This window comes from Drosophila biarmipes, chromosome X (assembly GCF_025231255.1).
Source record: "Drosophila biarmipes strain raj3 chromosome X, RU_DBia_V1.1, whole genome shotgun sequence".
NCBI classification, from domain to species: Eukaryota; Metazoa; Arthropoda; class Insecta; order Diptera; family Drosophilidae; genus Drosophila; species Drosophila biarmipes.
In genome coordinates, this window is record NC_066611.1 from 17,377,358 (window position 1) to 17,404,234 (window position 26,877).

At 42.3% G+C, this 26,877-nt stretch overlaps 1 long non-coding RNA gene across 4 annotated transcripts; it reads left to right on the forward strand.

The window, feature by feature from the left end:
- Positions 1-3,225: 3,225 nt before the first annotated feature.
- Positions 3,226-25,905, forward strand: LOC122818649 (uncharacterized). Of its 4 annotated transcripts, XR_007763921.1 has the most exons (4): positions 3,226-3,537; positions 3,594-3,790; positions 25,517-25,773; positions 25,864-25,905. It is a non-coding gene; the product is annotated as an uncharacterized LOC122818649 (long non-coding RNA). The 4 variants fall into 4 exon arrangements; XR_007763919.1 differs by lacking the exons at positions 25,517-25,773; positions 25,864-25,905 and adding an exon at positions 19,873-20,460 and having other exon boundaries at positions 3,588-3,790; XR_006368135.2 differs by lacking the exons at positions 25,517-25,773; positions 25,864-25,905 and adding an exon at positions 19,873-20,460.
- The last annotated feature ends 972 nt before the right edge of the window (positions 25,906-26,877 follow it).

Genomic DNA, 26,877 nt, shown 5'->3' on the forward strand with positions numbered 1-26,877 from the left:
TTTTATAAGTAACTACAATTTCTTTTTGTAATATTTCGCTATAATATATTTCTCCAAGATAACCCTTATTTATTAAATAGAGGATTTTGAAACATATTGTGCATTATTTTGTACTCTTGAAATTAATATATCTTTATTTACTATTTTCTCCCAGTGCACATATTCAGAACCGCCAAGGCCCGCTTCGAAAACAACTCAAACTGTCAACTGTTTTCGAGGTCATAGCCTAACAACGACAACCACAACAACGTGGATGGGGGGTTTTTGGGGGTGTTCTGGGGTGGTGTGGGGTGCCAGGGGGTGGCCTACGGGGAAGACGCTCGGTGACGGAGGCTCTCGCGCTTATTTAGTGACACTGATGAGTGGGCGTGGCAATAGCAATGAGCGTTAAAGTGAGCAGCGCCAGCGAGGCATATCGCTTGGGGACCGACCCCACGGGTCCCCCGCCGTATATCCACCTATAAGTATGTCTAAACCACCGCACCCCCTTTTAATCAGAGGGGCTGTGGCCGTGTGCAAAACTTTTCGCTCTTTTCCACTTTGCTTTCGGGGGCCCTGGCCACAGAATTATGTTGATTGGCAGCAATTTGTCATAACGTGAAATGAGTTTGTTGTCGTAACAGGCTTAAAAAACCACCAATCTCTACGGCCCCCGCACAAGCGGATAGTTGGGAAAAATATGTCGATAAAAACAAACAAATTAACATTAAATGAAAAGATTAAGTGTTTAAGTTTTGCCCTTTTGCCAGGCACGAAAGGCGGCACCAGCAACGTTCTGGGGGGATTTGTGGAGTTATGTCAGCCACAAAATGGCAGCCACAATCTTTTTGCTGTGGGGCTATGCAAATTAGGGGATCTATATAATTTTAATTGCACCTACAACTTGGACTTGCTCATAGCAACTGAACTCTTTATTTGGAAAAAGGGTTAACTCAAGTGCTTTTTACATATTCATTAATAATATAATCATATATTCTTACGGTCTTTGTAGTACCATGAAGATTTGCACATTTAGGTTAAGTTGTCGGCGCATTGAGGTTATGTAAAGTGAGGCAGCTGTACCCCTAACGAAGTTAGCGGTTAATTCTATAGTTTCCCGTTTGTTTCCTATACTTCCGCCCCCTGGAAATGAGGACAAGCTGCTGCAGATCTCTCACTCTCTCCGTTTGGTACAGTTGCTCCTTCCGCTCGAAGTTCGAGGCTAAATGCAGAAAAAGTGCCGTTGACAAACGACCCGAGGCGGATCCACAGGACCGGCCACAGCCACAGCCGGAAGTCGAACAATTTCAGGCTATTTAACTTGGCCAGCCGAGCTCTCCGGTTCCCCAGTTTCCCACTTTCCCAGTTTTCAGTTAACAGTTTTCAGCTTCCAGCTCCGGACCGCTTTGGTCCACGCTTTGCCACGCTTTGTTGACAATAGTTTCACAGCAAATTAAGAAGAGGTTGGACACAGCACAGCAGCCTCCGGCTGAAATTTGTGGCGACACTTTCTATGCAAATTGCAGCGCACACAGAAACACACACACGTGACCGACCCGTGCACCGTCCACCCACTCGCATGGCGCAAAAGTACAGTCACCGCAGCGGAAGTACAGTCACGAAAAGCGGACGCAGCGTTGCATGTGGCTGCCTGCTCCTATATAATAGCGTACGTGTGTGTGTGTATGTCACAAGTTTTTGGGCAAACTCTCATAAATCTTCGCTTACACAATGTTGGCGGGTCAGTTGTTGTAGCCGCCCGCCCCCACGCCTCCTTTGCAGCCGCCAGTGATGCCACCTCGCAGGAAACAAGAAAAAAGCTATTTCCAAATAGCTAGGCTTAATGTTATCTCCGTCTACATTTTAATTATTACATCACATTTCCAAATGATTTCTTTAAATGAGCTTCATTTCGAAATGTAGTCCTATTTCTGCAGAAGAAAATAAAATAATAATTCTTAATTTCATGAATATATTTTTAGAATACTTAGAATTTTATTAACAATTTTTAAGGATACCTTTTTTTTATATTACAAAACAAATTGTAATTTTGGCTCACTGAAAAGTGCCCAATTTGGCAACACAGGCGACACCGCAGAGCCGTAAACTTCTGACCAGCTTTGCATATTCGGGGGCATCTGTTGGCGAGGATTTTGAAGGGGGCCTCGGGCTTCGGCGGCGGGGCTCGTTCAAGGCAGGCAGGAAAGTTTTATTGAACATATTGTCTAAACAACATTATCCAAACCAAACCCAGCCGAAGTTTCGGACCTCAAACCCCTTTTTGCAGCTTGCCGTTAGTTTCGGAGTCAATTGAAATTAATTATGTTGTTGGTCGACAATTTATGCGCCATAAGTCGGCCCACAAGTGTGCGGCGGCATAAATTGCCAAGAGGGCATTAGCACACAGAGGGGAAAATAGATATGAGAAAAAATTGGATGTTACCTTAAATGATTTTTATTATTTTATAAAAAGAAAACGGATACATAGGATATCTAGCACATCGAAATCTTTGAAAATTGGGTAAAATACTGAAAAGTTTCAAGGAAAACCCCCCTTTTAATAGGGTTAAAATCGAAATATATATGGAGTTAAATTTTCTCCTGTGTAGGCGACCAAAAATCGGGAAAGGGCATTACACGATGGCAATTCTGGCAATTTCCATAATGGCCAAAATTACACTGACCGCGAGCGGTCGGCTGCCAAACGCTGACAAATTTCCCATCGAGTGTCGCCTGACACTTTAAACGCCCGTCTACCTGGCTTTATTCCACCCGTGATGGATAAGAAAATTACAAAATTTCATGTGACACTTCATAAAAGGAAAACCAATTGGCCAGTCAAAGAAAATTACAGCCAGAAATTACCCAGCAGCGGTCGAGGAAGAGTTTTGAAAACGACGACCAAGCTTGCATATTAAGCAGCTGAAATTTTTATGAATGAAATCAGGGGATTTGCTCTTGGACTTGGGGTCTTAGGCCTCCGATTTGTATTGGGAGCGATCTTATCGCGGTTCGTTGACGCCGCACTCGGCACACACCTAGGAAAATAAAAAAAGGAAAACACATTCCCAACAGTTGGGGGGATCGTGACAAGTGCACTTGATTGCCCCGAGAACAATGAGCCAAGATTCGTCCGAGGACGGGGGCTTCCGAGAACGAGTAGCCCATCTAGGAAATGGGCTTGGCCACCTTTCAATATTTCAAATGCTATTCTGGTGTATCATTTAATAAATCAGAGGGGGCTCTGCGTCATTTTATTTATATAGATTTTTCAGAAAGTTCCTAAAAAACAAAAATACAAAAAGGCAATCTCTTTATTTATTATTAAATTCTATTCGATTTTTGAAACGACATAGCTAGTAAAAGAACTTTGAGTATTTATTCGAGTGCCGTCGGGCGCCACTTAATTGAAACCCTGCTCTCGGGGGAAAAAAGAAGTACGCGGAACTTGAGGACATCCTGAATGGCGTTCTCTGGCTTTCAAAGAACGGAGTGCGGCACTCCAGCTTCGACTCTCATGTGTTTATGTGTGCGATTCACACCTGCGGACTCCGGCAGGTGAACAAATGCACACACACATATATCCCCGACTCAATTCCATTTGCCAGCCACAGCTTCAGCTTTTCCCTCAGAGGAACACCGGAATCCCGGGCAGAACTAACTGGAGCGGAGGCCAGGAGTGCCACTCGTCAGATAATCGCAGAAACGGCCCAAGAAGAGCATCCTCAAGAAAATGATATATAAAATGCCTGAGTCCCCACCCCGATTTCCCCCGATTTTCCAGGGGGGTTTGGGAGGCAAGTCCAAGTCGGTGAGTGAGTCGACACATCAAAGCAAGTGCACAAATTAAGCTAAACAAAACCAAACAACAGGCAGCCACTCACACACACATGCACGGGGCATCACAGGGGCGCTGTGAAGGGGACTGGATAAGGGGGTTTTAATAGGATTAGGTAAAAATACGTGTGGGTTGCCTGATAGGATAACTTTGGGTTTTATACAAAAGGAAAATACATAACGAGTGCAACATAATAAGACATGTTTAATTTGTCTTTTTAGTAATTGGAGAATGCTAAAAACCTTCTCAGTGCAATGCAAACTGGCTTTAATTGTCAGTATAATAACAAAGCCACTTAATTCTCTTCGTATCCTGCTACAGGCACCTACACATTACCATGGTGATGGGTGCCCCTGTGACTTATCCGCTGCCTCAGCACCTAGCGGCTGAATTTCTAGCTAGAACCTATTGGGAATTATAAGATTCCACTGGGAGGATCCTTTATTTCTAAACATTTTTAATGGGAAAACTACAAATCCCCAATAAATGATGAAGTTACGATATGCAACGTATCAAATACTGAGCATCTGCTTAGCCTTTTCGAGGGATGTGTTGAGTCTTGAAAAAAATAACCCCCTTTGACCTGCGCCACTGCTTGGGACAGTCTTGTCGGCATTCTTTCAAAGCGTGTCCCCGCGTCCCTGCCCCTCGCATCCCCATCGTAGCCCCTGAAAAGTTAGCCCCAAGTTGCAGGAGCGTCAGATGAAGTTGCTCCACTTCAACTCACACACTCGAGGCTCGCTTGGTTAAACACGTGTGTGTGTTTCAGCACACTGTATCTGTATCTGTGTGTGTGGGTGAAAGTTCAACTTGAAAGTAGCTGTACTTGGTTGCCTTTTTTTCAGCGCAACTTTGCCCGCTCCGCAGACCCGCAGGACGAAAGGGACGGGCCAAGACGACATTCCTGGGGGCCAAGAACATTTCGAAAACAGCCAGGGAAAATGTGGGCTTGCGAAATGTGGGTGTGGAGACCCACTCTCTAGTGTTATGTAAACAGGGCGTCAATCAATAGATCGATTCTATATATAATAATGAAAATGCAGCCAAAACACATGTATTTTCATGGCATTAAATAATAATCCTAACAGGTTATAAGAGATTTCCCGCTCGAGTTCCTTCCAAAAATCACATATATTTCAGTGCTACTCCTCTTTTGACAAACAATTTTGTGGAATTTCGGCTAGCAAAAGAAACCCAATTAAGGCCGTCTCTTACGCATTTTATGAGGGGCAAACCTGTCAGTGCACCTGAGTTCTTTATATATTTCTTTCTTTTCTGCCAATAAATAGAAGTGAAATGCATAAATAGTTTTGGATAGCTGCAATCGATTTACACAATTTTCCTGGCCTCCGAAGGGAAAATGCTCGAGTGCCAATTGCACTCGATGTTTCGTTTATTCGTTTATTGAGAGAAAAACACCCCCGCATGTGGCAGAGGCATTAGCTAATTTTATTAAGCCATCATCAAAAAGCCGGACAAATTGCAGGCCGGGCAGGACGAGAATGGAAAAACTGCGGGCTGGCTACGCAAATTAAATGGACTGGAAAACTGGTCACTCGCTCGTGCCCAAGGAGCCGTTGTCGGGGGGTGGAAAGCCATCCATCCATCCATTCTGCGGAGAGTGCGTGCATAAAACATTGCTTATTACAACAGCAACGGCAAGGGCAACAACAACTGCTGGACCCGGAACATCCGCAGAGCGGCAAATTTCCCAAAATTCGGTACACAGAAAGGAGCTTCGATGCAAATTTGGCTGCTCCTTTGGCTCCTGCTGTTGCTGTTCTTGTTGTTGTGGCAGAAACTAATGGGGCACAATGTGTCCACACACACACTCGCACACACACGCACAGGGGAACGCACACACGCAGCGCCTCGGGTCGAGAGCAAAGAGTCCTGGCCTTAAACATGAGCTAAATCATCTGTAAATGCGGGCCTCAGCTCGGCTCTCTGTTCGGTAAGGTACACAGCGAGAAATAGAGGACAAGATAAATGGTATGATAGGAAAAATACATATCTGTATATCTATTTATCTAAATGTCTATATATCTAAATATCTATATATCTATATATCTATACATCTATATATCTATATATCTATATATCTATATATCTATATATCTATATATCTATATATCTATATATCTATATATCTATATATCTATATATCTATATATCTATATATCTATATATCTATATATCTATATATCTATATATCTATATATCTATATATCTATATATCTATATATCTATATATCTATATATCTATATATCTATATATCTATATATCTATATATCTATATATCTATATATCTATATATCTATATATCTATATATCTATATATCTATATATCTATATATCTATATATCTATATATCTATATATCTATATATCTATATATCTATATATCTATATATCTATATATCTATATATCTATATATCTATATATCTATATATCTATATATCTATATATCTATATATCTATATATCTATATATCTATATATCTATATATCTATATATCTATATATCTATATATCTATATATCTATATATCTATATATCTATATATCTATATATCTATATATCTATATATCTATATATCTATATATCTATATATCTATATATCTATATATCTATATATCTATATATCTATATATCTATATATCTATATATCTATATATCTATATATCTATATATCTATATATCTATATAGGTACTGATATATTATCAGTATATTTTTTCCCAAGAGATCGCACTGTTTCTCACCGTGTAGCTTCTTGGTCTGTCAGCTCGTTCAGCTCAGCTCGGGCTAGTTGGTCCGGGTGGTAGTTCAGTGGGGTTCTCGGGCGGTCTCGGCCAGCATCACGGCCTCGTCGGCCTCATCAGCCATGGCCAACAGCACAGTCGACCACGTCCTCACAATGCACACGCACCACGCACATGTGAGTGGGTGGCCGGGTGATTGGGGCGGTGTTTCTGGGGATCCTTTTGGGGGTTCGGACTCGGGTGATTATTTCACCGGGCGGTGTGCCAGTGGTCAAGTGGGATGGCTGCCGCTGCTGCTGCTGACGTTGCTCTGTAGCCGTTTCAGGCGAGAAAATTAAATTGGCCAAAAGTTGAATCCATAACTTTTGGCTATGGACTGGACACACACTCACACTCGCCTGCGAAAATTGAGTGTGTCCAGGATGGGTACTGAAATGGAAATGAAAATGAGAATGGGAATGGAAATGGGGCTGGGAGTGGGGCTGGGAGTGGGGCTGGATGAAAATGAATGGGCAGAAGAGTCGGCCATTTTGGTTCGGCCCCAAGAGCAGGCCGGAAAGTACGTGTGCGAAAATGGTCACGATGAAAATGGCCCGACAGAAAATTGGCAAAGGATAAGCCAGCGTTACCGTAGCCAAAAACAGCGATATCTATTTCAATCTTTTTGTTTTTAAGATCAGTATAATACATTAAAATTAAGGATATGGTTTAAGCTGCGTATAAATACGAAAACTATTTTTAAAAATTATATATTAATGTTATTTAGTTGCTAATAAATATTTTTGATTACATTAAATAATAATAATGATAAAAACTTAGTATAAACTGGTATAAAACTAGATAAAACTATAAGTACAAATTGTATTTGATTACTACTTAATTTCTGATCAATACTTTTAATGACATTATATAAGGTATAAAGATATATAAAAACTTTATTTTTATTTGTAGGCCTCTTTAATAATAGTGTATTCCCATATTTTTACATTTCAATTATTACCCTTATGTAGCCCGAGGCTAGGGCTTTATTTTCGATCAACTTTAATTTCAACTGTAATAAAAAAGAGCTGCAAAATTAATACTTGACATACCGTGAAGAGTTTTCCGGGCCGAGTGGAATGCAATAGGCGGCCAAAAATTCAGTGTCTGGCCTGCTACCAAGGGCAAACAACCCCAAGAGGGGGTTTTCCAGGGCGGTTGTCTTCATGTAATAGCGGGAATGACGGGAATTTCAGGACCACCGACTTGGGAGCTCCATTTTGGGGTCACTCTAATAAAGAGCCGGTGCCCGTGCCGGGATTTGGGCATCCCCCCGCCTTTGTGGCACATATAGATGTGTGAGTTTCTGCTTAAAAGCCAACAGCAGCTGCCCAAAAAACCAAGAGGAAGGTGGCCAAGGGGTGGGCGATCTGGGGGCGGATGCAGTGGGGCTCCGACGGCCCGGTTATGTGTGCTGCTGCCTTGTTGACTGGAAAATATGACCGCCAGCTGTTTGTTGTTCTCCAAGCGAACCCACCCACCCACTCGCATGTGGTGATGGGGCGGAAATTTATGCACTGCTGGCAGCACCTCCTCGACTCCTGGATATTTTTCCTCACTTTTTTACGCCGCATGTCAAAGCTGGTTAAGTATTTTAACCGTTTTTACGGCTCCAGTGGGCAGTCTCTGGCAACGAAGTACATATCTTTGGTTCTCCAAAATATATGATTTTTTTTTGTACAAATACATTTTTGTAGAGGTGGGTTCATGCTTTAAACATTGGTCAAGTGGCAAGGATAATACGAATTTATTAATATTTTAGAATTGAAAGGTTTATTTCTATCCAATACAGCTAAAATATTTATATTTTCGTATACTTTTCATTCACCAAAATCAGTATTTCACTCAAAAAGCCTTAGGAAAATGGTGATTTCCTGTAATATTAATAAAATTAAGATTCTAAGACCTATGCGATTTTTTAAAAATAAAAAAACCGAATATAGTTAGGGAGAAGCCTTGTAAAGGCAAAGGTTTTTCGAAAACTTCCCTGCTCGCGCACACTGTCGCCCCCTGTCAGCTAACGTCGGTAGCTGAGGGGCGCCATCTGTGGGGTGGTGACGACACCGCGACGTGGGCTTCTTTCGCTGTGGTGGCAAAGCAGCAAGAAAACAAGAAAACCGGCTCCTTCTTCGGCGACTTTGCCATAAGGGTGGATTCTTTGCACTGCGAAGTGAGACAGGGTTGTTATGCGCTACTTGCAGGAGATTTTCGCCTAAACCTAAGATTGGATATGATCTTTAAGATAAAGATAAATTTTAAAACATCACTAGACAATTTTAAAGAATTTAATTTACATTTTTTTATGAGCTTGTACACTTTAAAATGTTTAGTTTTTTATTGTTTAAATATTCTTTACATTAAAATCAATATCATCTAATATAATTATTATTATTATTTTTAATATAAGTGAAATTAAAATAAATTAGTTACTTTTTGGTAATCTTGCATCTTTTTTATTATATTATAAAATATGTTTAATACAAAATATAAATTAAGTATTTTAAAATCATACATAAAATCAAATTGAGCTCATTTTAACATTTTAAATCTGCCAATTCTATATTTTTTGTTACATTGTGAGAACTTTAAAATAGTTTTCTACTTTAAAGTTATTTTTTAATGTACAATATTACTATTTAATTGGATATCTGTTCGCCACGCATCTAACTCTCTTTTCACAAGCTATTTCGACCAAATCTGCTTTGCTGACCATGTAATTAAATGCTGAACAAACTTGTGACTCAAATATTTTAATAAATTTAGCAGCACCACTAGATCCCCGTACCAACCACTTGTTGCCCAGTTTCCAGATAGTTGCAAAATAGCACCGAATCAAAAACGAACCCTACGCAAAAACCGGGAAACTAAAAACGCACACGTGGCTGCTTTTTCTGCCCCTTCCCTTGCTGGGATAATAATGGGGGTGTGATGGTGTGGGGGTGGCTGGCGGTGATTAGGGTGTTAGTTGCTCCTGGTGGCCATGTGTCACCATTGGCCAAGTGCCTCTCAAAGGACAACGAAGACACACTCGAACGCACACCAATGCAGATCGCGGGAGAGAGCCCAAAGGAGAGCCGGAGCGCGAGGGAGAGCGCGAGAGAGTGAGTGTGAAACCAAAAAGGACTAGGGGTGGTTTTTTCTGCCGGCGTCAGCGCCGTGGTGAGTTTCCCGCTGCCGGCGTCGTCCTTTTAGATTTGTCACCACCAAAAGGGGAGGATTTCGCCTGCGAAAAAATCATAGGAGGGGGTCCTTGCGAGTCCTTGTTTTCACTGCTGTTATTGTTGTTCTTGCTCGGATGTTTTTAGAACTCTGCCCTTCTCCCCGATGTCCTTGCTGTGTGTGTGTGCGTGCTGCCCTGAGTGTGTGACAAAATGGTGAATTTGCTCTCGCCGTCGTTTTACATGGCGTTTTGTCCCTTCCTTCCCTTTTCTTTTTTAATAAAATGGCAGCGCGTGTCCTAGCCAAAAGCAATCGGAGGGTCCTTCCCTTCACAAGCCCACACAGAGCCCGAAAAAAAGTTTATCAGATGATGACGATGCGAAGGATACTGATTGCGTTGGGTGTTGGCGTTTGCCGGGCTGCTTTCGAGGACTTTAGGGTGCCTCTGATCGCTTGTTTTGATACGGGAAATACAAGCATGTCCGGCTTAAGCTGGAAATTGGTATACGGCTTTATTATGCAAATATAATGGGAGTGAGATACAGGAATTCAAAAATACTATCTAGTAAAATAGGAAATCAAATGCATAAAATATATACAGTTTTGGGGATAAAGTGCATGTACAACATATTTTTATAAACATTAAATACTCTTTTTGAATGAAGAGTATACATCTTAGGTTGAAAAAACACAAACTCAAGCTCACCCGTTTTGATTGTACCTTTGAAATACACTTATCTAGCAAGTTCCCTTGAATTTCCCTCGAAACAGGGTCCATCCTGCCTGCCCAGAATTTTTTCCCTGCTTTTTTCTCGGTGGGGGACTCCCCGCCTTCTCTCGAGGACTCTTTGGTTATTTCCAATTTGAGCTTGACGAGGCGGTCCTTCGTGTCAACCGTCGTCATCCTCAGACGCCATTGTTGTGCCTCGGCTGTTGTTGTTAATTTCGCTGTTGATTTTATTGTTGTTGTTGTTGTTTTTTCGAGCAGCCTGTCCCGGCATCGCTGTTGTTGTTATTATCCTGGCTTTGGCGTTGGCGTTGTCGCCCCGAGGGTGAAAATAAGGCATTCAGGCGAGAGACACATTCAACTTCTATCTTACCCAGCATCACCCACTTGCAGACACACACATAGATACATCTATATACCTCGTACATATGTTCATAGCTTATATGGAGGCCTGGTGTTGTTGTTGTGCATTTGCGGCAGCCGGCAACTTGCAAATTATTCAAGATGCCATCATTTATGTACATTGATTTGGCCGGCAACAACAACAGCACGAGGGGAGATAGGTACTTATATGCGACCATTTGCCATTACTAATTGAAATACTTTTATCAGAGCCTCTGTTCTAGTTGTGCACAGGGAGAAATATATATAGGAAAGTTACTAGAATATTCAGGAATTATGGGAACTTATATGCCACAAACACATCGCATTTATTATAATTTTCCTGGAACTATAAGATCACATATCGCAAAGTTCAACATTTATTAAAATATTTTATGTTGTATTTTGTAAATTAAATATATTTATAGGCCAGACGTATTAGGCATTTTATTTGAGTTTTATAAATGATTAAATATGTTTATAAATACGTTAAAACTATCTTGAAAATAATAAGTTAAGATGGATTCACTCCAGAGACCTTGAAATATGAATCGTTCTGTTGGTACGCATACCTAAATTAAATAATCTGAAATAATAAATACGTATAATATTTTTTTGATATTTTTTTAGGATCAGAAAATAGTAAAAATATTCTTAAGTTTATTAAGCAAAGAAATGCAAATGTTGTAGCGCTATTATCTTAAGTGTTGGCTATCCAATTGTGCCTTATATTTAACCGAGGATATCACTCACTTTTTTTTACTGTGCACCCATGGCTGCGTTTGTCTTGGGCTCATCCTGCCGCCCCGTCCGTTTATCCTGCCCCGAGGGACCGGCATCGATATGATCTAAGGGCTGCTGCTGTCCTGATTTGGCTTCCTTTGCTCGCCTTTCATTTCATTTCATTTCATTTCAGTTCGCTTACTTTTATTTTATTTCGTTTAGTTTGGCCTCGAATCGTTTCTGTTTCTGTAGTTTGCGCCTGATTGCGCAATTCGCCAGCCCACTCGGCTGTAATCACCAACATCCGCACTGCGTCCTATCCAAACCATCATCTCGCTAATCATCAGGTAGAGGATCGCCAGGCAGAATAGGGAAAAAAGGAAAAAATCCGTGTTGCCATCTCCCGGGCAGTATGGAAATGGCTCAGCACCCGGGGGAAAAGCGGGGAATTGGGCCAGCGCCCAGCTGGCGCCCCGGAAAATGTGTTAAATATTTCAATTTCAAATCCAATCCAATGCAATTCTAATAACCAAATCCGGGGCCGCATGCAATTTGCATGGCCAGCTGCTGGCCAAAAGTCCAAACCCCCATTTGGCGAGGCCCCGGAGGAGTCGCCATGCGGAATGAAAATATTTTATAAGTTGTTTTATTTCATGGTCCGGGGGCTTTAGTTTCAGTTTCGCATTGGGCAAGTTTTAGTTAAACTGTCGCAAATTGAGTTTAGTCTGTTGACACATCCCCCAGCAGAGTCCCCTTTAATAGTTTGAAGTGATAAATTTCGCAAGGCCTTCGATCCAAAAACGAGCAATTACAAATTTTCAATGGGTGAAAAGTGGCCGGAATGGACGTTTGTGAAATTGAAAGTAAAACTGTTTCACAGTTTGCCTTATTTTCATCTCTGTTTCCTTGAACTCAAAGTACCGACAAATGGAATACGGCAGAGAAAAGTTAATAATTTCAAATGGAAAACGATAAATCCATTTAAGAGAAAACATCTTACAAAAAATAATTATGTGTCAAGAGCCTGTTTCTTTTTATGCAATCTTTTTTTGTAAGAGATTCAGATTTTGGTCATAATTTCGACTTTCCTTTACGGGTTTATATTGAAGGTTTTTCAATCGCAGCTCAGCCAAATCAAGGCGTACAGCCAAAAGACCGACTGTTTTGGAGAGCTGGCTTAATTTGCTATCGATCTGCATCACTTATTGAAAAATTTATTTTTTGAACCATTTTTCGATTTTCTTCAAGGGGGTGTGTCGCGATTTTTTTAATTTTAGATTTTAGCCAAAAAATAATAGTTTTTTCTGGTTTTTCAATCGTAGCTCAGCCAAATCAAGGCGTACAGCTAAAAGACCGACTGTTTTCGAAAGCTGGCTTAATTCGCCATCGATCTGCATCATTTAAAAGAAAACGTATTTTTTGAACCATTTTTCGATTTTTTGTTTTGTTGCATTCAATTGGATTCGCCAAAGGCGGTGGCTGAAGGGGTGGGCGGGCGCGTAGGAAGGGCGAGGCATTGATGCAGCCATCGAAGAACGTTTCCCGCTGTCAATTTGTTCGTAAGTAAGCACTTTTGGGCTGAATACTCAAAGGCCAATGTATTTATAATATTTATTTTATAATATAGGCTTATGTTGTTAATACGCCTCTTTGATATTCTTCCGCTACTACAATTTATTAGGAATATTGCAGTTGTGAAAATCAATCGATTTCCTATTTTGTAAACTGGCTTGAGTCCGACAAATGGCTAACCTAATATATAGTAGTTATCATGTTTACACCATTTTTCAGTGTACCTGTTTTCCATTGCCTAGTTCTGGGCGCTAGGGGATTTTAAGGAGAAGAATTTTATCTAACAAAATTTATCTGCTCTTGCGAGTTTCACGGCGAATTTCTCCACCCTTGATACCAGGCCAACATGAAGCGCAGGAAGCAGACGGTGGGCGTTAACTGGAAGAACACAGTTAGCTTAGTGTAAGCCGACCAGAGATGGGCAATCGCTTGATCGGCATTAAAGGCTTATGACTTTATTGAAATGTCACGCCTCTAATAAAGCCTTGCAAACTGAATGCTGGTCACCTACTTATTTTCCTGTTCCCCTGGTGCTTTAAATTGAAAAATCGCTAAATTACTCTAACATTTTGAGCGGCTTCGCAACACATTTTCAGTCAAAGTGCCGGACTTACGGCTCCCAGACACCAGGCGATCAGAAAACATAGCAAGCGGCCAGCTGGCAGCCAAAACCCAACTTAAAGAACAGTTACTTTCCAATACGGCGACCCTTTACTATTTCCCCTCCCACAACTGACCAATAGAAAGCGATCCCCATTGGAAAGAACCGTTGGTTGAGAGCAAAACGAAGACTAGAGATGCTCAGCCATGACAGATTCACGAGCTCGTCACGAATTCGTCACGAGTTTTCACGATCTTGTCACGGAATAGCAGTTAAGTCCCGTGCATTTGCTCAGGCCGTGACAAGGGGGAGCAATCACAGGAGCATCTCCAACGGAGCTTATATTAAACTGATCAGCTGATCGTTTCTACACCTGCTAAACGTTTATGTTCGCCTGGTGTCTGAATTAAGGAATTAATAATTTTACTTCAACATTTTGAGCGGCTTCGCAACACATTTTCAGTCAAAGTGCCGGATTTACGGCTCCCAGACACCAGGCGAACAGAAAACATAGCAAGCGGCCAGCTGGCAGCCAAAACCCAACTTAATGAACAGTTACTTTCCAATTAAGCGAGCCTTTACTATTTCCCCTCCCACAACTGACCAATAGAAAGCGATCCCCATTGGAAAGAACCGTTGGTTGAGAGCAAAACGAAGACTAGAGATGCTCAGCCATGACAGTTTCACGAGCTCGTCACGAATTCGTCACGAGTTTTCACGATCTTGTCACGGAATAGCAGTTACGTCCCATGCATTTGCTCAGACCGTGACAACGGAGAGCAGTCACGAGGGCATCTCTGATAAGCTCAGATAGACTGATCAGCTGATCGCTCTTACACCTGCTAAGCCTTTCTGTTTGCCTGGTGCCTAAAAGTAAGAAACCCAGCAATTCGACAATTTTCCTGCCGGGCAAATGCGAAATGACATTCATTATTTATCATTTTCTAGGGTTCTGACTTGAATCCTCAGGTAAAAAACATGAAATGTGACTTTGTGCAGGGCTGGTTTTTGGTTTTTCAATCGCAGCTCAGCCAAATCAAGGCGTACAGCTAAAAGACCGACTGTTTTGGAGAGCTGGCTTAATTCGCTATCGATCCACTCAAATTTATTTTTAGAAACATTTTTAGAATTTTTATATATTATATTTTTATAAGCTAGCTTCCATTTTTGGTTGATAAAATTGGTTTATTCTGGAAAAGGCTATACTCATAACCCCATGACGCATAAACTAATAAAATCAAAGTGCTAAGTCTTGGCACAGGCAATTTAATCTATTCTTCGAGGGTCCCGGAATTCAGGCAGGTATGCGATTGCGCTTAAAGTGGGAGAATAGAGAAGCAGGAGTGGCTAAAATATCTGCATTCCCGGCGCAGTCGAGCATAAAGCTAATCAAAAATCGAATTCAAAATTCAAATCTCGTTCACTCACGTATGCAGAGGCGTTCGAAAGTATGCAACGTGCTTAAAAATGCAAACGGCAAGGGGTGGCGAAAGGGGCGTGGCTCCGTTGGGGCGCCGGGGGGATGGGGGCGTGGCGCATCCAAATATGCAAATTCAAAATAAATCAAATCAAACGCGCCGCACGAGGTAGCGAAGCGGCAGCAACACCAGCGCCTCGCTGACCAAGGGTTGACCAGCAGAAGGGGCTGGGGGTCGAACCAGGGGCGCAGAGTGGCGCGGCGGAGGGGTACGGCCACCTAAATATTTTATGTTGTATTTCGCGCTGATTGTTCATCGGCAAATTGCCTGGAAGCGCTTTGAACGCTCCATAGAGCGCCCACAACAAGTGCAACATTTTGAAAAGTCCGCACGGTAGAACTGTAGAAAAAGCTGATGCGTTCTAATCGTACCCTGGCAAAGTTACAAAGTTTTCAATAATTACAAATGTTTCCAAAAAATATGTTTTGTTTAAATGTAAATACAAAGTAGCCATATATCTCAAGATGACAAAACTATATTTCATCATATTTTAATCCAACTTCTTGCCATTTTGAAGCCACTTTCAAGTGAAACATGTTATATAAATGGTGTATTTTAGTATATTCTGCATACTTGCATTTTTATAGCTTCTGATTTCTACTGTCAGTTATTAAGGACCCTAGAAAAGGAAGTCCCGACGCTCACAGGATGTGAGTTCTGGCCGAGAAAAGTTGCACCGCACAGCAGCGCCCCCAGCGTCATAAATACGCAACAAACATAAAAATTAAACAAAAACATAACAAATTCTCGGACGCATGTGTGTGTGTGCACAGCAATGTTTTGTGTAGCCAGGCACTGAGAGAAAAGGTTTCATATTCTCCAAAAAATTGCATTTAAACATAGGTTGGTTTCAAAAAATCTCCAAAAATAATGGTAATGGTACACCTAAATACATTTCTAAGGAATTTTCATAATATTCTGTGATAAATAAAATGATTTGCGCTATTTTCCCAAGTGCTTTTAGGGGGAATAGGTCCAGAGGAGGCTGGCTAGCCGCATTGGTCGCTAGGCCCAATTGAGCTTTGTCTACCTGCTCCCACCTGGTTTTTCCATCCCCGCGTCCGGCTTGCTTTCCACCGGCGATTCCTTCGACACTCGTGCAAATTGCGCAAACGGCAGATCCTGTGGGAGGGCATGGGTGCTGGTTCGAGTTCATTGTGCATAGTCAAATATTTTTCACCATAAATTTCGCACGCCCATCAAAAATTGATTGCGCAACGAACCGTGCAACCTTTGCACCTTCAACCTTCAAACACACAACACACACTGGGGCATTGTTGGTGCTCAAATTTGGAATATTGTTTACATATGGGCATTGTCCAGGGTTCCTGAGTTCCAGCCACCCGCAGATTGGCGGTGTGCTGCTTTTTTTGCCCCCGAAAAATACCATTTTCCTCTCCGGTTACCCACATTGCCATTTTCGATTTCGAGGCAGCGATGAATAAATTCGGCAATGCGATTGGAAAATTAAAAATCATTTTGCCGGGGCTATCGGTGGGCGAAATTATCATCTAGCTGGGCGATCCTATCTTAAATCTTCGCAGACTAAGTACTGGGCTAATTCGGCCACTTGGCCCCGTGTCCAAGTGGCGATTAAAGCGGCTGGCAATCACTTGAATAAATTTGTGCACTCGGTGCACCTGCTGCACCACCCCCAGCGAAGAGCCACCTGAATGTGCGCCACCAACTGCTGTCCCCAAATGCTGAGCGAATGGGGAAAAAAGTTGAGATGAAATGGCTGCCGAAGTGCAGCAATGTGCACTAATTTCATTGCTGAGTGCTTTTAGTGGGGACAGCACCACCCACTAACCCTGCACCACGCGGCCGCCCACGGCCACCCGCCGGGGGCCAACCACTGGAAAAGAACCCACCGCCAATCCACCGGGCGAATGAAAGGCCCGAGTGGAGAGTGGAAAGTTGTGCACAAAAAAGAAAGATGTCAACAGCACCAATTAGTTTGAAAAATTGGCATAAATGAAGCCCGAAGCGAAGGGTGGTGCGGCAGGGGGCGGAGTGGGCGGAGTGGGTGGTGCAGCTGCGACAAGTGCCCGCTGCCATTGCCATGTTGTAATAAATGTAGTGGTGGCTCAGCCTCGAGAGCCACTCGATGGCGAATTATGAGCACCGCCCCAGCCATCTAATGAGAACTGCCGTTCGAGGTTTTCGCACGGCGAGAAAATGTGGTATCAACTTGTGCTCAAAAAATAATTGCCCTTAAGTAAAGGCAAACACCCTAAAAAATAATGAAAAGTACGGTGTTTACCACAAATGAATACAAAAATATATAATTAAAATATTTTTTTAAAATATCCTAAATATTAAAGAAGAAATAGTAAAGAAGTATTACAGTACATATAATCGACTTAATATTTATTTTACTTATATTATAGTATTTAAAATAAAAATATACTTTAATTTAAATGGCACCTTTTTCAGTTGTTTTACCAAAATACTATTTTTAAAAAAGTCAAACTTAAGGCTTCTTTTTTATCAAACCCAAGAACCTTATTAAGAGTGTGTTTGTTATTTTTTAGGTTTTGAATATATATGTTTAAAACCCCTTTACTATTCTCAAATATATATTACCTAAAAACGGAATTGACCCGAGAAACCTTACACTAAAGCCCCACAAAGTACCAAAAAGTGTACCTTACTAAGCAAAAACTGAGAAGAGTTTAAGGCTTGTTTTTTCAATGTACCCCGAGGTTCCTGAACTGGATGTGCGACAATAATCCCGAGTGGGTCGGGTCACTCCAAAATCGGTTAGCCGCCGAGTCAAGTGAGCCAGCGGGCCGCCCAGCCACCACCCACTCCTGCGGTTGGTCATTAATTAAAATACACAAAATTGCACAAGTGCCCGGAGTGGTTCGATGAGGTCCGAAGTGGGGAGCCCAAGGGCTCTGGCTTGGGTTTCGCTTCCGATTCTGATTCAGATGCCGGTTCGAGTGGCGAGGTTCCCGGCTTCAAAGTGTCGCCCTCGATTCGCCTTTTGTCCCCTCCCCAGCTCCGCCATCTCGCTTTTTTACTCGTTGTGTAGTATTTTTTAATTAAGTGCGGCCGGAGTTCTTTTTGCGGAATGAAAGGCAATAAATGCCACTCTGGCAAATGAAATTCTCCCCGTGCCGCACGATTTCGAGACGGGATTCCAATTTCGCTGTGTGAAGCCCGGCAAATGCCAAAATGGCCGACATCTGTGCGGCCAGGGGAGGGAGGCGGCTGGCAGGAGGGCGGGTGGGTGTCTTTCGGAGGATGTCGCCCTAATTAATACACCCCATCATCAGCAGCAGCAAAGCCGAACAAAAACTGAGCCCTCCTCGAGCACAAAGGCCGCCATTTAGCGCTCAATGGCCCTGGACCCGGGGATTCTCGAGTGGCGGCGACAAAATTTCGAACGCCCCGAACATCCGCACATCCGCAGCCCATATCCGCACCAGCATGAGCCCGAAAGACGCCGAAATTAATTTCGCAGCGCTTTTAATCAAATGCTGGCACATGTCCGCGAAGGGGGTGCAAATTGCCCTGCTTAGGCCGCTGCCTGTGCGCCATGGATATGGCGGGATTAGGGGGCATTTCATCAAATCAAACACAACTTGCGACAATTCCCGGGAGCCAGATCAAAATGGCCACCACCATGGAAAGCTAGCCAAGCACAGGGCAAACCACTCCGCACCACTCCGCACCACCCAACCCACAGGGTCGCGGAGACAAGGAGTTGAGCCAAGTGGAAAAATAATGAAAACATTCGAGGATAATGATGACGTCGCCGTCGACGGTCCTTGAAATCGATATAAGGTCGGCCGTTCGCCAGGGTGTGGCGTCGCCACATGGTATGGCTGTACGGCTAAGCCGGGGATAAGTGCGCCAGCCACCCCGAAGGGAAGCCGGAGTCCTGGGCCAACCCTGCCAGCAGCCAGCACCCAGCACTCGGGTCTCCTGGTTCGAGATTGAGGACTCGGATGGGATGGTGAAATCGAGACACTCGACACAACAGCCGTCAGCGGAAGTCCTCGATAGGCCTCAAGGAAGTAAACACTCTTCAGAGCCCCGCAAAAGCTTGTCGCCCTCGAGATGGGATATTGGGCAAAAGGTTTAGGGAAAATAATGGAAGGGTGTTGCGAGCCCGCACAATAAAAGTGCTTCGATCAGCTATGCCAGGGATTTGAAGGCCTTGATTGGTATAAGAGAATGTTTTGCGGATGGAAATGATTTTTTAGCAATATAATATTTGAAATAATACGAAATGGTAAATAAATAAGTCTGCCAACTGGAAAAGTAAAAGTAATGAATGTTTTTGGAGATCTAATTTCTGTAATATCATATTATATCATACCTTATCTATCATATATCATATGATATCATATCATATCATATCAACAATCAGCTTTGTTCTATATCTATAATACTTCCAAGCTCACCTTAAAATTGAACGATTCTTTTATCATTTATAATGAATAAAAACATGGTTTTTTGAAGATCATATAAGATTCTATAGCAGAAGGAAATGTACGTACTATAATGAAGTGATTTTAAAAGACTTATACTTCCTATTTGATAACATTTATATTGAATATTTGTATTTTATATTTATTTATAATATGACTTTAATACCCAGACCTCAGCTGAATGTTCCTTTGAAACATGATCCAATCGATGGACACTTTGTTGGCCATCCTGGGTTGGCTCCTCCTCGTCTTTAGCCCCCGATTCGGCGCCCAAGTCCCCCAGTCCGTCCCCCTTTTTCAGCCATCTGTGTTGTGATGAAAGCACCAGGATCCGGAGCCGAGTGCGGCGGAGGCTCGTAAAATGTTTTGTCGTTTGTAATCTATTTACACAAAAGGATGCTCCCGACCCAGACTCGCAGTTCCTCTCATATCATCTCATCCCGGCGCGCTGTGTTGTGTTATGTTTTTCAAGAGCAGCCGAACAAGGACATGCAGATGGTCAGGGGACCGACGGTGGAGCACTATCAACAGCAGGCCCTGGATGCAGGACGCAGGACGCAGGACACAGGATGCTGGATCCCGGGCGCTACTGCTGGATGGATTGCCATGGTGAGGCGACATTTCATGACAAATCCTTTGTGCATGCATTCCAGACACTGGCACGGGCAAAGGATGAGGGCGAGGGACCAGGACCAGATCCTGAAATGCACTGAACATAATGTATACCAAGCAGAGCTAATTTTATTTTATTTACTGTTACCAGAACCTAAAGTTGATGTTTTATCAATTTCCCAACACTACTTCCGGCCAGTGTTGTGTCCGGATATGTTAGTTAGTTCATGATATTTCGGAGGGTACTTGGAATTTCCCAACACTGTTTTCTGGACAGTGTTGTGTTTTATTTTTTAATATTTCGAAGGCTTTTTTTCAAATTTTACAACACTCTTTTTCCGTCAGTGTTGTATCCTAGGTGCAGGTTTTCTGCTCCTCTGGTGTTAGCGACACAGTTGACGCGCACTCGCCAAATTCTTGCCCCTGCCACGCCTACCGCCCCCGCCCACCTTCGCAGGGGGGCAGTTTGAATGGAAGTGGGTGGGCGGGTGGCTCTGGGTGTGGGCAAATAAAAAGCGAAATGAAAGTACACCCATGTGTTTTTGTGTGCTTTCCTCTGCCTGCCCATCATCGTTCCAGCTGCCGTCTCTTTCGCTCGACAAAAACAACAACAAGATAGAGGGCTCACCGACGGAGCTTCGCTTTACTTTTTGCTGATGCTCCCAATCCCGCACCCATTATCTTTCGAATTTACCTTTCTTGTCTTTTATTCGCATTTCATTTCTTTCCCTCAGGCAATTGTTATTGTTCTTATTGTGTAAACAGCACGTACATGTGTGAGAAGATACACAATATGTATACTATTTCACCGTGGTATTGCATTAGGCGTTCTCTATTTGGGCGAATAATATCAAAGAAATGTACCTAAAATGTATTATTTTTTATGGCAAATCATATATTCTTTGTTTATCTAGCCACATACCAAAAATATTTACCTTTCTTCTATTATCCACGTCAAGATCACCGTAGTTATAAAATCTTATAAAATATTTATACTGAAACTTCTCTAAAATCTTTTATTCATGTCTCAAAATATTATCTTAAGCCACATCATCAAACTGTTTAGAGATCACACAGTGAAATATATAAATATGTTTTAATTTAACTCAAAAATGTATTTATAACAAAGTTTTGGGAGCTTTAAAGTACCATATGGTATTGGTTATTTAAGGCCGTCGGCTAATCACACCAAAAGCAGACAAGCAGCGCTACTGTGGACTCAATGAATATGAAATAATTATAAAATGTAGTAAAATAAATGGAATCAAATAGGTATAAAGATATAACAAACAATATATTCAACAAGCTTAGTTTAGATTAAGGCAATTTGTATATGTATTTTTCAGCTTTTAAAGCTGAATCTAAAGAATTCGCCACTCAAACTGGGACTTCCACTGTGCCTTGGCAATGGGGACTCCCGATGGCAGGAGCAGGACGACTTTTTCTTGTCCTTTGCGCCGTCTGTCTATCCCCCAGTTTGTCTCGAGGGTGTGTGTGTTCCGGAGATACATGCTGGGTGCTCCCCCAGTCCGGTTTCCAGGGTGCCCTCCGCCGGCCCCTGCAGAGTCCTCGAGCCGAAGGACTATGTGTTATGTGCCGTGCCGCTGTCGAGTGTTTGGTAAATAACACGTTCGCTGTGTCGCCGCGTCCGAATCTGCACCACCATCGTCACCACGGCCACGGCCGTGCCACCATGTTACATAGGGTTGCTGATTCAGAGGGCACCATGCCATCCATTCCCTTGCCACACCACATCGCACAGATTGCCCGGGGAAGCTCTCGGCTTTCGACTTTCAACGCTTTCGGGGTGGAATCGGAATCGGAGTCGGAATCACACCGTACTGCGGGTAGACTATATGCTGTGCACAAAAACCGACAGCTGGAGAAGCCAAGTGAAGTGAAGTGCCAGGGCGGCCGCCATTATGCCAATCATTTCGGAGGGCGGTGCTGTGGCAACCCTGGCAGGCGCCTAAACAGCGACGGCACAAATAAAATGCGAAAAAAGGCGGGAAAACGAAAGCCGAAACGAAAATGAAAACGAAATGAGATGAGATGAGATGAGTTGAGTTGAGTCGAGATGAAAGCGCGACACGTGTAGCCACCCGCACCACACACATATGCAACCATTCGCCGCTCACCCCCGCGGACGTTTTGACTTTTAATGAAATGAATTTGCCCCACGAGCACCCACACGCCCACCACCCGCACGTGCACTGCTAGAAATGGGAGGTTTTTACAAAGTAAAGCAAAATTGCGAGTTGTAGCAATACATTTTCAATTGCTTCATTAGGGTGATCAAACAAGACTTAACATGTCAATAAAAGCCACAGAAACCACTCAATCTTAGCTCATTTCAACATTTAACTAACGGTTAAGCAACGGTTAAGATATATTTAAAACCAGCTGATTGAAAATAGTAAAGCAATATGATTTTAATAGAAATTAAAGGGTACTTAGGAAATTAAATACATATTAAGCTTCCAAACTTTTCAACCTGACTCAAAATAACTGAAGTGGTTCTTAGCTAACCTCAACTTAAGTTGGGTAAAGTAACGGTTAGGATATATTAATATATAGCGGATTAAAACTGTTAAAGCAATATGATAAGATATATACGAAGTGTACAACATATTTATTTTCATACCTTTTTAACATTATCATTATCATCGATATTATTTGTACTTAACCTCCACGTTACCGTTAACTGTAACTTAATTATTTTTAGCCTTAGAAAAACATGTATTATTCAAAGGAAAAAATGAAAGAAACTTTGATGGGTAAACCTTAACGTGTTAATGAGTAGGTTAAGACACCTGAGATTTTTTTCCTTCAATTTGAGACGACCTTCTAGGGGCCCTTTTCTCCCAGTGCACAGCCACTCGGGGCTCCCGATGAACGTTGTGCCTTTGTTCGGGCCCTTTGTTCGCATTCAAGTGTCGATTTGTGTGCCCCAGCCTCCGATTCCGACTCCGACTCCGATTCCGACTTTCCGGCAAACTGCATGCGGCGGAGAATGTGTGCCGGACGGATCCGGCGGACCGGTGCCGTTCGCCGGGTGTTGCCGTAATGCACTTGAGCATAATTTATGCTGTTAATTAGTCCCGACTCAGTCAATGGCCATTCACACGATTCGCCCCCGATTTTTCGCATTTCCCAACCGTTTTCCCCGCCATTTTCCCCATATTTCGTGTGTGTGCGCATTGCTCGCTGCTTTCGGCATTGTTTTTGGCCCTAATGAGCCGACTTTTCAGAGGAGCGCAAGTCGAGGGCCTGGAGAGCGGATTAGGATCTGGATGGTCCTGGATTCGAGATGGAGCCCGGCGATTGATTGCGGCCTGCGATGCCATTCGAGGGCATCCGCAGAGGTGTGAAGGAAGTGGATAATATGGCTCTGTGTGTCCTCCAGGGCAGCGTGGAGTAGGTAAGTGGGTGGCCGAGTGGCTGAAAAACTACTCGCCAGCTAAAAGCCGCTTCATAAATGGAGAACTTCAAGTAACATACCTCGGGCGGGTTTCAATACAACCATTTAATTAGAGATTTGGCTATGCGTTTAAAAATACCTTTCAAGAGCCTTGCAGAAGCCGACTTTAGGGAGTAAGATTACTTGTAATTTTTACTTCCTTTGCCTGATAAAAAAAAATTAAGAAAAGCATATAAGAGCAAAAATGTTTTTTGTAAAAGAAGAATTTAAAACAAATTGGTTTACAAGGGTATATTTGAGTTATAGACACGGCAAATTCTTGAGAATCGCGAATTCTTGAGGAGCTTGCTCTTGGATGCTAGTTTTTATAGGTGAATTAACTTGAATTGACCAATTAAAATGTGTCTCACTTAATTATACAATTTAGAATTATATTTATTTTATAAAAAATTATACCGATGGTAAAGTGTTAACAGACTTTAACCGAGTGTTTCTAGCTCTGAAATTCTATTTTCGAAGAAGGGGTAGATACGATGGCTTGGGGTACTTGAAAAGGTATCCTTTGATACCCAGCTAATCCGGGATTTTCATTTCCAGCCGAGGAAAGGCGGCAGCAAACGCATTTTCATCTTGAGCACGTCTGCCGCCCCGCCCCCGATTTTGCAACCCCAACGCCCCCAATTCACAGCCATCAAAAACATATGGATGCAAGGAACAAAAAACAGAGAAAACAAGGAGGTTATTGTCATTTCTCAAGGATATTTCGCCATTTCTTCTCCTTTGGCCGCTCGAAACGAGCGATTTTAATTAACTGCTAGTTGCTCCCTCTGCCCGCCTCCACCGCGCCTTCTCTAGGCTCAAGATAAAAGAATCAGAGAAATGGGAGTTACAAAAAATCACCAGCAAAGCGTTTTCCGCCCCAGCTTCGTTTTCCTTTTTTTTTTTAATATTTTTCCTTTCCTTTTTGGGGCGTTTGTCAAAGCCCCATGGATGGCAAAAAAAGCAGAGGGTGACGAAATGAGGGGGCGGTGGAGATTGGGTTCCCTTTGTTTGGTGTTTGCTGAAAAGATTGTTTTGTTGTAATGCCGCCATTTTGAAACGGAGCAGAGCCAGGGCTCGAAAAAAACAAAGCCGGGCGAGATGGTAGCCAAATGAGGCAAAAACGGGGAAGTCAAGCGGTACGATAGGGCCATCCAATAACCAGGGTAATTTACCTATTTTCAAGTCCCCAAACAGCAGAATGTTGAGGGAAAATTTGAAATTAAATTGTTTTGAACTTGGGTATATACAAAAACAGTTCATATATCTCTCAAATACAAAACTATTAAAATATATATTTTATAGACCTAAACTCTATCAATAGAATGCGATGCGATAAAATACAATATATGGTATTTTATAAGCTTCAAATCTAATTCTTTTTATCTTCTAATACAAGCTTGATTTTGTATAGCTAGCAACTAGATATATTTTAATAGTGATTAAATAATAGTGGTGAAAGACAGGCCTACATTTTATGGTCTTACATTTTAACCCTAGGTTGGGTGCTGTTTTTAAAGACCTTTATTAGGATTTCATGATACATGCTTGATTTTGTTTATCTAGCTACTAGATATATTTAAAAAAAAGATTACAAACCTGGTGAAAGAAAGGCCTACATTTTATGGTCTTACATTTTAACTCAAGGTTGGCTACTTAATTAAACATACTATATTGGCTGGCTTCAATTAAGAGAAGCGTTCCCAAGTCATAAGCGTTCCTTTCAAAGCGAAACCCCTTAGATTTCCCGGAATAACCTGAAACAAAGCCGGCCCGCCGTGGGCCGCCAGTCAAAGCGTCGGTTAAATGCCATATCATCTCATACCAATTAGTTTCCGGCGAAATGGTGCCGCAGTCCTGAGAATTCGCCGCCCTGAAAAAGAGCCGAGTTGATTACCAGTTCCACGGACAACGGGCGAACCCTCTTGCCACCATATTGCCATGACGCTCGCCCGCCGCTGCCCACTCCACACAAGCCCGTGTACATACGTCTGTAGGGGTATGTATCTGGTATCTGTATCTGCGGAGTGTGTGTCTCCTGTATATTTGCTGGAGAGGCGTTCTAATTAGAGAGCAAAAATTCACGCAGATTGACGCAAGCACCACTCAGCCCACACAAAGTGGTCCCGGGCTTCTGGGGGGGAGGGGCCGGGGGCTCCGGGGGCCAGAGACACCCTCGCCGGGCACAATGGGAATGCGGGGTGCAAATTCTTCAATTTAATAACTCACATCCGGAGGCGGTGATGATGCGGAGGCTGTTTCTGATGCCGATTCCGAGGATGATAATCAGGCCGACGATGATGAAGAACTCCGCCTCGATAGGTACACACGTAGCCACATATCTGGGGACGTGTGTATACTGGCAGATACTATACCATGCCATACTAAGCCCGAACCATAAGATGTTCGTACAACAACCACTGGAGGACTCCGAAGCGCCTGGCGAATGGTTGACACGGAGGCAAACACGGACGCGGATTCGGTTGAGGATGCGGACAGGGACAGGAACTGCCTTCGGCACCCCTGAGTGGCTCGAAACACGGTATATGAATCGTAGACATACCCCACAGTATTTTAGAGATCTATAGAATATAATATTGTGGATTGAAAAGCTCTTAAAATATTATAAAAGTAAGTATTTTGAGCGTCTAACAGAACAATTATTATTATTTTTGAGGAATATAAAAATACTGAACGTATTTAAATACCAAAATATACTAGGTAGTTCGTAATATCTTTCATTTCTATAAATTATTATTTAAAACAATTAGAAATGTTAATTATGAGAAGGTTGGATATATTCACCCAATCCTAAGTTAATATTAGTGCATTTAAAGTATCCAGTATTATTATAACATCTAGAATTTCTACCTATTAATATGTTTTCTGTGCTATATCAACTCATTTTAAAAGAAGTAACTTTCAAAGTTAAACCTGTCAAATTATTTGTAATATTAGGATTTATAAGGATTGATAGATACAACAACGTAAACTTATAGACCATATTAAACATACATATCATATCATATCATATCATATATTTTTACCATTTAAACCAATTAGCGTATTTTTTGTATTTTACTTGAACCACCAAGGGGTTGCC